Genomic DNA, 16445 nt, shown 5'->3' on the forward strand with positions numbered 1-16445 from the left:
CATTGCTGGTGGGATTGCAAACTGATACAACCACTCTGGAAATCAGTTTGGCGGTTCCTCTGGAAATTCAACATTGCAGTTCTTAGCATCTATGTCCAAATCAAGGGCATGCATTTTTGTAAAAGAAACACAGCTTAAATCACACACATTAACCCTCATCCACTGTGGCAATCCACTGATCGTGGGAGACTTTAACACCTGACCTTAACTACTTAACAAGTCATCCAGACAAAAACTAAACAGAGAAATACTAGAACTATCAGATATAAACCAAATTGACCTAACCAAATATTTACAGAACATTTCACCTAAACATGAAAGAATATACCTTGTCTCAGAATGACTAAGGTCAGAAGATTCTATTAAATGTCACTGTGACCTTATTAAGAGGTAGGAAAATATCCAAGTATGGATCCTTGCATGTGTACTCCTAACTAGTTAGAACACAAGGACAGTAAGAGTTCTTGAGTCCAGAAATTCAAGACAAATTCTTGAAAAATATAGAAACACACTGTGTTTATGAAAAATGAGGTGGAGGCTGTGGAGATGACCCAGTGAGTTAAATGTTTGCTGCTTGAGTATCAGGCTTTGAGGTACATGGGTACTATGGGCAGGTACAGACAGTAGGATCACTTGGACTTGCTGACAAGCCTGCCTAATTTAATTGTTGAGTATAAGATCCTATGAGAAATGCTGTCTCCAAAAAGAAGGTAGGGATGCATTAAGAAAGACACCCAGTGTTTCATACATATACACTTACATATACTCACACACAAACATATATACATGTACACACAAAAGTGTTGAGACATTTAAGAGTAATTAAGTTATAAATGAATGAAGGTTCTCAGGAATCAGCTAGTTTTCTTAGGATTCAGATCCCAATAATATGCTAAGTTCCCCACCCCTTCTGGCTGTGCTCAATCTTCTGCCATGTTGTGATTCAGCAAGAGAATTCAAATTCAGCTCCTTGATCATAGATTTCCCAGGTTCCATAATCAGGATTCATATAATTGTTTACAAATTTTCCAGTATGTGGTATTCCAGTATAAAAGCAGAGAATGAAACCTAGGCAGTGTCTTAGGGTGTAGATGATGTGGAATTTCTTGCTTATCATTCCATGTAATCTTCCTAAAATTTTTATGAATATGAGCCATTTTCTCAATTATTCTATTTATTTTCCATATCTGAAAACTATAGCTTAGTGATATCACATTATTTTTGTGTAGCTACAAGTAAAATAACCAAGAAAATAACTCAAAAGGAAGAAACATTTACTCTGGCCTACTATTACCAAAGCCACTGATCTCTTGGCTCCATACTTCTGGGCCCACTTTGCAGTATGACGATATAGCACAGGGAGTATGTGAGGAAGGAGATCTGCTCTTTGCTTCTTTGCTTCTGGGCAGACAGGAAACAAATAAACAGGCATCTATGTAAGAGTTAGGGCTAGAATATGATACAGCAGCCCTCAGGACACATTCTCTAGTGACCCTTCTTTCCCTAACTAGACTATGCCTTTTACCACTCACCACCTCCTAATAATGCCATCATATGAATCCATCAGTGGATTAATCCATTTATTGCATCATTATGGGAAACACTATCATAGACATACCCAAAGATGTAGCTCACTAATCCCCCTGACATTTTTTTTTGCAATCACAATTAACTTTCAAAGATATTGAGTGTCATACTTAAAGTTCTTATGTCTACCAAAGACCAGAATTGAAATTCATGTTTGCCATCTCCATTCCATGTCACATGAAATGAGAAACTAATACAAATGTTTGATATCTGGCACACAGTGTTTTAGTCTCTCTTGACCAAAATAATGATGGTTGTAAAACTAGAAATAAGATCATAGGTACTGAGTACTCATTATGTGCCTGACACTGTGTCAAACACTTTCTGTAAGTTAATTCACTTACATTCTCATAAAATTGTTAGGAAAATTAATTTATTCTATTTTACAAGGCAAAAAGGAACATTTAAGGTCAAACAATGTGGCCAGGTTACATAACTAGAAAATGATGGTTTGGAGTAAAAATAAAGAAGAGTCGCTCCACTAAGGTGGAATACCAAGCTAACACACAGTAAGCTCTGTATCTTAGTGGGATGTGTCCCAGAATCTTCTGAAGCCCTGGTATCTCAAGTCAAAATTTGTATTATTCCTTATTCTCAACAATGATATATTATGAAAAAGTAGCTATGCCTTACATTGTGAAGACAGTAATAGTCAAGATATATTTGATGAATAAATAAATAGATGGGGTTGCATCCATCTTATTGGTAGTTTTCCATTTGTTCCTTCCATGGCCTTGTAAGTTCTGTCTATGAGTTGAACTCTCTCATATAAATCTTTGAAGGCACTGACTTTTTGAATAATGAGAAGATACTTGTTTATCACTAGAAAAAATAAGATGTGGAAAAATAGTCAAAAGGAAATGACTCGCCCAAGGCTCACATCTTTTAAAAGGAAGTCTGCTGTATAGGAGTCTGGCATCTAAGTAGGAAGAAAAATCAAATTTAATGGTAGGCATACAGGACTTAAAGTGAAGCTAACCTTTACTGCAAGCCAATACCAACCCCTTCTATGTATTTTCTCTGCTGTAATCCTTGCACCAATCTCAGGAGACAGATGTTATAATCTTCATTTTACAAATAAGACAAATGAAGACTTAGGAACTAAATAGCTACATATATGAAGTGGTAAAGCTAGAGTTTCTCCTCTGGATTGACTCTAAGTCTGAACACTTTCTAGAAAATTCATTTCCAGTTCAAGTAAACTTGAAAACAGATGGACATTTCATTGAAGAAGGGAAAGATTTCAGGCTTAGAAAGAAAATACATAAAAAAGAACTGGAAAATGACACCTTAGAAAGCTGGAAGACAGGCCCTAACTGAACTTTCTCATCTTAGGAAAGTTATGAAGTGACTCAATTCTCTAGTAGCAGTATTGCCTGACTTGCTAATTCTAACATAAACTGGACAAGAAGAGAGGAAACTAGCCAGGAAGAAGCATTAGTACAGGCAATGGTGGGTGATAAAGGTAACATTGTTCCCCAAACTACTGCTCAATTACCAGCCCCTCCCCACCTCCCCAGGCTTTAGACAGCAGAAGGGAAAAAAGGCAGGGCTTGCTGCCAGCTCACATTATCTACCGTGTAGGCCTCAACTTCATTCCCAGAAACCTGGTCTTGCTAATTATTGTGCCTGTCTGGAGAGACATGAAGAAAGGTCTGCTCATCCCAGGTATGGTACCAAAGACTGAAACAATAAACAGTTCAATTGAAGTGTAGCTTGTTGAACCATAGTACAGTTGGAATTACTTACAGAAGCGTAGGCCATTTATGGACAGCTTTAGCAATGAAGAGAAAAATAATTTTATTCCTTGTAGAGCCTCAAGAGTCCCTCCATCTAGCAACCATTTACTGTCTATAAATCCTAGGGTGGGGGACTCATAAGTCCCTCCTCCCTAACAATGGCTAGTTATGTAGAAATCCTTACAGAAGGCAGGGCCTTAAGTACCTTCCACACTCCAAGAACCTTTAACTACCTACAAATTCTAGGGGTAGTGGGGGCTTCTATCTTCCCTAGCAATCATTAAAAGTAGAGGCAGGGCCTCTCATAAGCTCCTCTCCTTAGCAATTGTTAATTGCCTGTCTACCTTTGAAGAACGGAGGGATCTCCTGAACCTCTTCTCACCAAATAGGCCCAATAGTGTCCACATCTGTGGATATTCACAGCTGATGACAGTTAAAAATAGGGCAAAGGCACATGTCATGACAGAAGACAGGATTCCATATCATAAATGTAGCTACTAATAACTGTTTTTTTGGAGCTTTGCGACCTTCTTTAAACAAACAAACAAACAAAACCAACCAAACAAATGAAAAACCTATTTTCTCATTGTCCTGAAGATTAAAACCCAAGATCAAGACATGGGCACAATTGGCCTTCCAGCTGGTTTCCCTCCTTAGCTTGTGGAGGAATGTCTAGGTCCTATATTTTTATGTGGGCTGTCCCTTTGTGTCTCTTTGAGTCTTCTTCTCAGGAATATATCAGGCCCAGGAAGTCAAATCTAAACCCAGAAATAAAACGTTCTTCCCTCCAAATCAAATGCCCACTTCGCCTGTATTTTTAAGGCTCAAATAAAACTTGGAAAAATATCAGAATTGGATATGTCCATGTGAAAGACAGTGTGGATGGAGCTCTGATCTGGAGTGGGGTGGGGGAGACTAGTTTGAATGTAAACATTCTATCTACCTCACAGATAAACTTAGGCAAAACTGTCAAAAGTTGAGCCAAAGGTGACCAACAAAGAAGTTCAAAGGATACCCAGAAAAAACTCTAACTGTTCAGCCTCAGAATATGCAGTCAGAGGAGGGAGCATCCCACAATCCCCAGCAGAACACATCAGCTGAGTTTCTCAAAACTATCCACTTTAGGTCTTTAGGCACATTCTAAAGGACCTGACATGACCACAATCTCCTCAGTCATTTCCACTATACATCTCTCAGCTTAAGCATCACTTTTTAAAGGAAATCTTTCCTGATCCCAAACTTTTACCTATAGGCAAACTTCACTTATTCATATGATCTCATGAAACAATCTTTCTTTCCTTTATGGAACTTGCTAGAATTCATACTTTTATCTTTAGTGTGATTATTAATAACTACTATCTCTATTACTAAATTTTTGTTGTTATTTTATTTTACTTTTTGTTCATTGCTAATTCTTAAACTCCATGATAATACGCAGCATGGGTATGTTCCCTAGTTTATCTTAACAGCCTATCAAAGTGACTAACAGTAAGCAATCAATCAATATTAAATGAATAAATGGGTATAAATAAATGATTTATCTTAACAGCCTATCAAAGTGACTAGCAGTAAGTACCCAATCAATATTAACTGAATGAATGTGTATGAAAAAATTCCAATGAATGGAGATGAGGTAAAAATCCCTTATAATCAACCTGGTGATGAATATATATATATATATACATATCAAGACTAAGAAGAAAAGAGATGTAGCTTTGAGAGGTAGAAGTGCTACAAAATCTAGCTTCATCTACTTGTTACATAAAAAGGGGGTACTGTTCCAAGGTATCAAAGAAAATTTTTGAAGCTTGTGAAAAGATATATTCAGTGAAGCAACAAAAGCGAGATGATAGACTAGTATCTGGAAACGAGCATTTTAAATCATCATAAGAGTGAGGCTCCTTTTGTCCTTAGTTTGGGGTTCGGGGTTGATTTTGGAAAAAAAACTCAATTGCTGGAAATTTCTAGCTGCTTCCCTGGTGGTCTAGAACAGGATATTGTGAAACCAGTGTCTGGTAAAATTGTAATCACAAGGTGATGCTGCTGCTGTACATCTTGAAAACATCTCTGTTATCCTTATCTTGGCATCTTGAAGGAGGAAAAGATAGATTTAGGGAAGTTTAAAATGCATCAGTCATACATTGTCAGCTCCAGATAAGCATTCTGAATAGCATATCTACATGCAGAAGCGAGCACAAACAGTCTTCACCTTGTTTTAGTTACCAATGGGCGTCTGTGCAGGCCCAGGTGAGTAGTGAACGCTTTGAACAGAAGCAGCCTTCAAGCCTCTGAGAAAAGCATAGGCAACCCTTCTCATCATAACCCAAACCTTTGAGGCTTATCTACCCCAAAGCAAGCAGAAACTAACAACATGTTGTTCAGCTGTGTGACCTACGAAATTAGTTACTTTTAACCTCAACTAAAAAGCAAGTAACTAAAAGCCAGTGAAGCTAAAAGATTTATTTATGTTTTCCCTGAGTTTCTGTTTCGGGGTAAAAAGGAGACAGAAGATACTGAAACTGACATGGTAAATACAAGCTGTGGCTAGCATCTGCTGGGCCAAACTGACTGGGAGTGATGCCAGAGAAATTAAAGTAAAATAGAAAAAGAACAGATATGCTTAGAGAGAGGCAGATTAAAACATGAGCTAAATGAGCATCCCTTTAGTACTTCAAGCAGGTTACTCAAGGAAACTTGGGGGTCAGAGCTGCAAGAGACACAAAAGAATCACATAGCAAGACAGTCACCCACTGACATGCAAGAACTGAGAGGTATTCTGCCAACAAAAAGGAGTTATGCCAACAAGGTCTACAAACCTTGGCCTGATTTTCAGCTCAAGTCTTGTCTGGTAGATCCTCCTAATCTTAAAGGAACCGTGTTCTCTGACAGTGAGGGTTCAGATTATAGGGTAGTAGTTAACATCTAACAGCACCAAATGGCAGTTCTGTGAGTCTTAGACAACTCTTAGACAACTTAGACAAGTCTTAGGCAAACATTGAAATTTCAATGTTTTGATCTTCAACCCTCTCTGGGATATAAAATATTATATCATAGGATTAGATAATAAAGTGTGATAATTTCTTACATGAATTTTGTAATCTAGCATGGTTCCTTACAAATTCCCAAACCTTTTAAGGCAAAGAAAAACCTGAACAGAATTATAATAAAAGAAAAATTATCCTACTTATCCCACTGGAAAACATAGTGCTTTGGACACATAATACCCACTACAATTTTACACAGTGCACAGTACTTTTGAAAGAACTTGAAACTTCACACTAACTCACATTGATTTAATACTGGCCTATTGGGTAGAAGTCATGTTGTTCCAGCCAGGCATGGTAATAAATATCTTTTATCCCAGTACTAGGGATGCTGGAAGCAGGAAGGTCAAGAGTTCAAGGCCAGATTTAGCCAAGCCACACTGGGCTCTCAAAATATAAGATAATAAAATGCAAATCAAAGAGGAGAGGAGAGGAGGTAGGCAAAAGATAAGCAAAAATAAATTATGTATGAAATACCATAATAAAACCTATTATTTTGTATACTAATTAAAAAATTAAAAGAGAATACTGTATAATTCTAGGATCTCACAGCAAAGAAAATACTACAAAATTAGTCCAGTTTGAATTAGTAATTTTAGGGGGGAAATCACTCATTTTCAATATCCTAAGTATTTGTGCATCTTACATTGTTATTAAGTGTGACTTTGGAAGAATATTGCTAGAATTCATTTTCTTCATCATATCTAGAACAAATATGTGAGCTTTGTCTACAAAGAAATGTAAAATGCATAGGGAGGTAGAAAGATACCTCAGTGGTTAAAACCATGTACCATGACAGCCTGAGCTCAGATCCTTCAGACTTATGCAAAAGTCAGACATAGAGATGCAAATCTGTAATTCCAGCACTCCTATGCTATGAGATGGGAGGCAGTGACTAAGAGAAATTCTTTGGCCAGCTAGCCTCAAGTATACAGCACAATGGCAAACAAGAAGAGACCCTGCCTCAAATAATGCAGAAGGCAAGGACAAATACTCCAGGTTGCCTTCAGTCTTATACATGTAAGTCCCATCACACAAACATGTTACACACACACACACACACACACACACACACACACACACACACACACACACACTTTTAAATGTAAAAAAAAAAAGTAAAATTCATTTCAGTCTGGGACTAGAGTATAAAGTCATGCATAGTTATTCAAAGTTATGCTGGGACAATAATTAACAAAAGCTGTTAGGCATCCCGTAAACAGTTAATCTGTCCCAGTTTCTGATTGTATTTGAGTAGTTACATCTTCTTAAAGATGTTCTGTCCTCTTTTTGCCTCCTTTACTGGCTACTGAAGACACGAGCTTGCTTACCTTTTCTACATCCTTTTTACCATGCATAAATCTGGCCTAAAACCACATCACTATAAAGAGTCATTTTCATTTCACTAGTATCCTTCAGAGCACAGTAACCACCTCATCAGTTGGAACAATCCTTTTGCTAAAAATATGTTAACTCCAAGGATGAATGTCCACAGGCACTGACTGATATTCCTTGGCACTATTCCTTGGAGCCTTACACAGTAGGACAGAAAGCAGGATCAAATACAGCACCCGTGTAAATTGGTGATATCCACACTCTAGCTCCTACCTTGGACTTCTCCATAAGAATGTGTTGATAGTCTTGAAAATTTTAAAAAAGAGTATAATCAAGAAAATGTCTTATAAATCTAAATATCTGTTTAATATAAATGACTTCCCTTTGTTTGATTTACTAAGGATATTCCCTTTCAAATTTTCAGGGTACTGAGAGTTCTTTATTTTACCATGCAATTGCCTCCTCTTAAAACATCTACACATAGACAACAGGAAACTCCACATTAGTCTCCTTTTTCTGCTAATTTTGTTGGACTGTTCATTCAAGATGTATGGAATCCACTACAATATATCTACCTACTTAAGGTATATGATTAATCCAATTTATGGTTTAGACAATTAAATTGAATTCATTACTTAGACGTTTCTGTTGTTAAGACTGTTTGAATTTATAAACAGAAGCTCCCTCTGCCCCCCTCCAAAGATTTTCAGTTCAAAATAAGCTCAGAAACGAAAGAAAACTGAAACAAAATTAACAAAGTCAGCAACAAGTGATTAGTATCTGTCTCTTCAAGGCTCAATAAATACTTGAACAAGTGAACAAATAAAAAGTTAAAATGTAAACCAGAAGAAAGAGATCAACTCTTAAGAATATCTAAAGCTACAGAGATGGCTCTATTGGTTAAGAGCACTTGTTGCTCTTCCAGAAGACCTGGGTTCAATTTCCAGCACCCACAATGTGTGATCACAGTTACAGGGGATGCTACACCCTCTTCTGACCTGTGCAGCTTCAGACATACATAAGGTAAAGATACACAGAAAAATAAAATGATGATGATGATGATGATGATGATGATGATGATAATGATGATAATAATAATAATAATAATAATAATAATAAGAAGAAGAAGAAGAAGAAGAAGAAGAATGTGTATTCAGTTCATTTCCCAGCACTCACATTAGGCAGCTCACAACAATGTATAACTCCAATTCCAGGATGCCTACTGATGGTTCAGTTGCATAAACACTGGAGTCATATAAGTGTGCCGGCATCTCCCATCCTTATTTTAAAGATCTTGTGACTTCTTGTGGGGGTATGAATATGTTTGGCCCCCATAAACACATGTATTTGAATGCTTAGTCCACTGGGAAGGGCACTAGTAGAAGGTGTGGCCTTGTTGGAGGAAGTGTGAGAGCAGGCTTTGGGGTCTCCTATGCTCAAGCTATACCCAGTGTGGAATTCCAGTTTTCAGGCCACCTGCAGAAAACAAGTTTCCTCCTAACTGCCCTCAAATCAAGATGTAGCACTCTCAGCTCCCTCTCTAGTGCCATGTCTGCTTGCACACTGCCATGCTTCCTACCATGATGATAATGGACTAAACGTGTAAAACTATAAGCATGTTCCAATTAAATGTTGGACTTTATTAAGAGCTGCCTTGGTTATGGTATTTCTTCACAGCAATAAAACACTAAGACACTTCTTTATATTTACAACATAAAACTTGAATTTGGAACAAAATTAACCAAAAAAGTTAAGAATCCTTAACATGACAAAGCAAAATGATACAAACAAGCCTAAGTTTATATCAATTTTTTGTCAAATCCATATAGAAAAAAAATTATTTCAACTTTGCTTTAAGATGCAGAACTTTAACTTTATATCATTTGCTGAATGTATAGTATGAATGTAGACTATCATACAAATCTAAGATGTATTCAGTAATTTTAAGAATGGTCATTTCCTTGTGTTGAATTTTGGAGCTTTATATGTTAATAATAAATAAATAAAAACCTGGGTGGGAGAGTTAGATCTAATAATTAAGAACATGTACTCATCTTATAGAGGAACTGAGTTTGTTTCTCAATGCTCATGTTGTGTGGCTCACAACCACCTGTAACTCTAGCTTCAAGAAATCTACTGCTCTCAACTTGGCTCCACACTGACCTGCACATACTACACACATACATATGAATAATTCAAAATAATATTTAAGCTAGGGTCACTCCCTATAGTCTCATATTCTTTCCCATCCCACACCTCCAGCCAGTTATCAGAGATGCCCAAACCCCATGCCTCTCGCAGTCAATTCCCATTTTCACTCCCAGGCCTCTCTCACTCCCATTTCCCCACACCTGATTTCCATCCCTGTTCCCTTCTTCAGCTCCTCTCCTATCCAATTCCCTTTCTCTATCTATCTCTGATGACTATTTAGTTTTTCATTCTGAGTAAGATTTACACATCCTCCCTTGGGGCCTTCTTACTATCCAGTTTCTTTGGTTTTCCTGCACTTCATGGGTAATGTCCACTTATAAGTGAGTACATACCATATGTGTCTTTCTGGCTCTGGGTTACCTCACTCAGGATGATATTCTCAAGTTCCATCTATCTGTCTGCAAAATTCATGATGTCTTTGTTTTTAATACCTACCAGAGAGGGATATAGAAACTGAAGTGGCCATCTCTTATACAAGGCAAGACTTCCAGAGGTGGGAGGGAGACATCAATCCACCCACAAAACTTCAACCCAAAATTTGTCTTGTCTACAAGATGTGCAGGGATAAAGATGAAGCAGAGGCTAAGGGAACAGCCAAACAATGACTGCCCCAACTTGAGACCCATCCCATGTGAGAGAGCCAACCCCTGACAGTATTAATGATACTCTGCTATGCTTGCAGACAGGAGCCTAGCATAACTATCTCCTGAGAGGATTCATCAAGCAATGGATGGAGGCGGATTCATCAGATGGAGCACAGGGAGTCTTGTGGAAGTGTGGAGGATAGAGATGAACAATTCAGAGGGGTTAAAAACACCACAAGAAGACCTCCAGAGTCATCGAACAGAGGCAATGGGGGTTCACCGAGACTGGACCACCAACCAAGGAACATGCAGGAGCTGGACCTAGACTCTCCAAACATCTGTAGCAGATGTGCAGGTTGAAGTTCATTTGGGTCCCCTAACAAATAGAACAGGGGCTGTCAGTCTCTGTTCTCTGCCATTGGATCCCCTTTCTCCTCACTACTTGAACTTCCTGGATGGGCCTCAGTGGGAGAGGATGTTCCTAGACTTGCTGAGACTAGATGCCCCAAAGTAGAGTGGTACACAAGGGGTGCCCTCCTTCTCTGAGGAGAAGGGGTAAAGGAAATAAGGGGAGAGGGATTTGTAAGTGTGGGACTAGGAAGAGGGGGGCTGAGTTCAGTATGTAAATGGAATAAAAAATAAAAATAAATAATATTTTAAATATGAGTAAAAGTTGTGGAGTCAAATCAGAATCAGAAATATCACAACAAACTCTCACTGTTTTCCTTTTTTAATTTTATTTTTTACTTATTCACTTTACATCCCCCTCACTGGCCCCTCCCACAATACTTCCCCCATCATTCTTCCCCTTCTCCTCTGGGTGGGTAGGGGTCCCCCTGGGTATCCCCCCACCTTGGCACTTCTAATCTCTGCAAGTCTAGGCACTTCCTCTCCCACTGAGGCCAGACAAGGCAGCCCAGTTACAAGAACATATCCCACAGACAGGCACCAGCTTTTGGGATAGCCCCTGTTCCAGATGTTCGGGACTCACATGAAGACCAAGCTGTACATATGTGAAGGGTATGGGGTCCAGCCCCAAAACAGTGATTATTAACTGTGATTTTTGGCAATACATGGAAGTGATGCATACTTATTTAATGATGAACACCTCTGGCACACAAAATTGTAATTTTTTAATAAAATCAGTGTTCCTTGGATAAATGGTTAGGAACATTCTGATTTTGGACTATCTTAGATGAGTAGTAATGCCTTCTCTTTTAGAAATCAAACAAGCTACCAATCCCAAAGGCTTGGGACCCAGTTTGGAAATTATTTCCTTGGCCAATCATGGGACAATTTGAGTATCAAAATGAAAACTCACTGGATGCACTGAAACATTAAATATGTAAAAAAATCCATTAATTTATATTGAAATGATGCAAGCACATGAGACACTTTTAAGAATTTCCAGTCATCCTGAAAATTGTTAAATAGGTGGCAACCATCAAGCATGTTATTCTGCTTTACCCATAAAAAAATGGTATTTCACAGTACCACTGAGTTAATTTACAATTTTTTTATAAAAGAATTCCTAGTAATAAATGCAGAAGAGGTGACAACATGAAATGACAACACTAGAAAATCACAAGCCTTCAAGCTTAATAAAATATTGAGGCTAGGTAATGATCATATGTAGATACTAAAATCATTAAGCTGAAAGTTGAAGAGACATTTTTTCTTCTATTGGAAAAAACCTTTCTTACATAATATATCCTAATTATGGTTTCCCCTCTCTCTACTCCTCCCAGTTCCTCCCTATCTCCTCTTCTGTCTAGATCCACTCCATTTCTGTCTTTCATTAGAAGGCGAACAGTCTTCTAAGAGATAATAATAAAATAAAATAAAAAAATGAAAACTGATTCATTGGATTCAGACAAAAGAAACAAAAGAAGGAAAAGAGCCCAAGAGAAGGTAAAAGAAACAGAGACCCACTCATTTACACACTCGGAAATCCCATAAAAACACTAAACTGGAAGCAATAACACATACGAAAGGGGACCTAAAGACCTCTGCTGGCCCCATGCCTACTGCTTCAGTCTCTATGACTCATATGAACTTTTATCCTGTGGATTTGCTGAGCATTGGTGTCCTCTATCCCTCTGGCTTTTACACTCTTCCTGACTGCTGGTATAAAGGGTTCCCAGAGCCCTGAATGAAGGGATTTGATGCAGACATCCCAATTAGAGCTGTGTTCCAAAGTCTCTCACTTTCTGCATAATGTCTAGTGTGGGTCTCTGTATTTGTCCCCATCTGCTGCAAGAGGAAGTTTCTCTGAAGGTGGCTGAGAAAGGTACTGATCGATGATTCTTCATCTATGTCATTGCAAGTCACTTTACTGCAACCTGATTTTTTTTTTTTGAACAATAGTACTTGGTTTTACCCTAGTGACCTGGGCTATCTATCTCAGATTCTTGGTCTCTCAAACTGCATCTGGTATGGTTTCTATTTTCTGTAGTGGCCCTTAATTCAAGTCAGATATTAGTTGGTTACAGGTTTTATGTCACCATTGCACTAGCAAATTTTGCAGGCAGAACAACATTGACAATCAAAGGTTTTATGACTAGATTGGCATTTATATTTTTCATATTGGAATCATGTAAAGAACCTTCCTCTATCAAAGACAGTAGAACATAGGGGTAAAGATTCTATGTAGGCATCAGTTGGACTTCTCGAAGTTCAATGAGTTGTGTAGGTGTTGCCTTCCACAATGGGATCTTGTCACTAGTTTGTGGAAACAACCTATACCTGTGACAACAAGTTGTTTGGGGATTCCCATAATGTCCATTTGGCCAACAACTCAATTGTATGTATCCCAATCCTTTTATTGGACGTTTTATTGACTAAAAAGAAGTGGCCAGTTGTGGCTCTGTCTTTCTCATTATTTGGTAATTTCACTTTCATATATATATATATATATATATATATATATATATATATATATATACACACACACACATATGTGTGTGTGTGTGTGTATGTATTTTAGGAAGATTCTATTGTATTAGGTTTCCATACTATACTTCAAATGATGCTTAGTTCTAGCTGGCTTTATTCATATTCCCTCTCTCATCTTTCCTGATTTGATGTTCAAGACTCCCACTATCTACCCATAACTATTTGTTCTATTTCCCTTTCCTAACTAGATCTATCTGTGAACCCTGGTCCAGAAGGGACACATTTAAATGCAGGTATCAGGTTAAAACAACCTGAAACCTGTTCATCCATCTTAACATATATAAAATGAGACACTCAGACATTCCAGGCCTCTAATGAGAGGCAGTCAAGATAAACACTATCATCCATGAGAGGTTACTGACCTTAAAAAGTGAGCTTGACTCTAAAAATCTAGGAGAAACATTATGATAACAATATTATTTTTATTTCATTAGAGAATACAAGAAAAATAATTCCCACAACTGGGAGTATTTGACTACCACACTCCCACTCCTATAGACTCATGGTAACTAAAACTCTTGTCACTTTATTAAAGAAGAAATGAAGGAATCCGTTTTCTGTAATTAGGATGGCTACATGAAATCAACTTTGCTGTTTACCCCGTTATAACACTATGCCCTTCCCATATCAAATTACTAGTTGCCTACTTTGACAAATTTGTCCTGAGTTCATATTTTATTAACTTGCTACTTCAGCTGCTATGAAATTACAGATTTGTTCTGTCCAAATTATGGCCTTAATTTTGAATCCCAACCATATTCCTGAATCCCTATTGCTAACTACTCACTTGCACCCTATTATCCTAACTCCCAGGCTGCTTAGATTTAATTTCTTGTCATTTTGGGGGGTATTTTTTTTACTTGAAATCCTGTGTCAATTTGAGTCATGATGTTAAGATTTGAGTTAAATATCAGACCACATCTTGTTAGTTCATATAACTTTGAGGTAGTTTGGTAATATTCTTCTTTGGAAAAGGAGCAAAAGCATCTCATGAAACACTTTTTTTCTAGCATTATATAATTTTAGTGAGTAACAAGGGTTTCAGCCCTGAATTCTGCTGCAAAAAGACTTGGCAAGTGATTCTATTCTTGCCAAGCTTTGAATCCCTCCCCCTTTCTCTTCTGCCATCACTGTACCTTCCTGGCCATCTGTTCTGATGGCAATGCCTTTTCCTCTCCTTTCCTTTATCTGTAGTCATGTCAGCTTCTTAGTAGTAGCATTGTCTCTGTGGTTTCACAAGATTCTATTTTAAAGAAAAATGGGTAAAGAAAAACACACAAATGTAGTAATCAATTCGTACAAATCAATGCTCATATAACTATTATCAAGTCAAAAGCAGAGACATTTGGAGAGATTAATCATCTTAGAAGCCCCATCTCTGTGTGCCACCAAGTTCAAAACCTCCACACTTATCCATGCCCAATCATGCTCAGACTATAGTAATTAATGCTTTGCTTTAAAGTTAGTTTAGATCTGTGTGCTAACTTTGGAATTCCTGTAGAATCCAGGAAACTAGCAACAGAGCATTGGGGGGCAAGGGGAGGGGAGGAGGGGAGTAGAACACAGGTGATAAGAAGAGGAAAAGAAAAATAATGGAGAGGGAGGTTTAGATGGGAAAAGAGATGATGTGAGAATAGAGCAGAAGTTAGGGGAGGGAAAACCAATGCAAAGGATGTGTGAAAAGGCCACAGGAAAACCTAACATTTCATAAGCTTCACAAGCTTCTTTCTCACCCAAGAAGCCAAAGGTCTCCAAATAAATAGTTCAAGCCAGATGTGGGATACCTCCCCTATATTTGTTGGTCACAGGTGTCTTAGAGGCTCACAAAATAAAATACAGGTTATTATCATTGTTATTGTCTAGGTGGCCTTGATTTGGGTTTGTCTTCTCTGCCAGCTAAAGGATGAAAAGTTAGTAAAAGCCTCTAGTATGACATGTAGCAGTGGGGAAAGTCTCAAACACAGCAAATGGCAGCAGAGAAAATTGGCAGGTAAAGGCTTTTATTAGGGGCAAGGAAACACACACATACAATAAGCACACACAGAGAAAAGACCTTCTACACAGCAGAGCAGGACTCACGGAAGCAAAAGCCCAGCCTTTCCTTGAGGGCTGGGAGTCTTACAAAGTCTGTGAATGGGTATCCCCCAAAATTTAGGGTTGGTCAGTTTGAACAAAGACAGAGAGGCTAATAGGCCTACAGCTTGGTGGTAAACATGTCTTTGTATAGTCTTGACCTTGTCAGACTAGTCCATAGGCAGGAGGACCCAACTGCCAGGAGAAAAAGTCTTCCAAATCTTTGTTGTAAGTAGCCAGGCTTTTGTCTCGAGTCAGAGGGTGAGAAAGAAGCCAGTCATCTTGTAATTTTACCATCTTTATTATCTAGTCATATCTCTTAATGCCTGTCTGCCAATAAAGGAAATTGTCTAACACCTACTCCCTCACCATTACTCTTGATTGCCCAACAAAACTTGATGGTAAGACTCTATTGCTGAAGAGACCACACATTGTTCACAGAACATGGAGGAATCAATTTGGTGCTGATGAGAGACTCACAACTGGTCAATATGCAAAACCTAAAGGTCAGTGGAATGAGTGGTGGTCATCACAAGTGATATATCACATACAAAACTGTCTCTGTCCATATATAGAAGAGAAGGCAGAAAAGACTGAAACCAGGTGTAAGAAGGAAACAGTGTCTTTTGGATATGATAAAAACACTGCATTCATGATCACACTATAGCTGTGGTTGCCCATACAAGACCTCCTAAGATCAAGCCAGTCAAGATTTAAGCACAGAGAAGGAAGGGGTTTTTGTGTGTTCACCAGTTAACTGAGAAGTTCAGGACAGTTGTTGGCCTTCTGGGAGACAAAGAGTCAGTTTTTCAAGAGTGTGGTTCCTGGTAGGTTGACCATGGTTCAGTTGATAGCTCCATACTCATTAGAATATAGGCAGCACAAATTGGACTTGTGGATATTAAGAAGGAGAAAGA

This window comes from Mastomys coucha, chromosome X, assembly GCF_008632895.1.
Source record: "Mastomys coucha isolate ucsf_1 chromosome X, UCSF_Mcou_1, whole genome shotgun sequence".
Classification (NCBI taxonomy): Eukaryota; Metazoa; Chordata; class Mammalia; order Rodentia; family Muridae; genus Mastomys; species Mastomys coucha.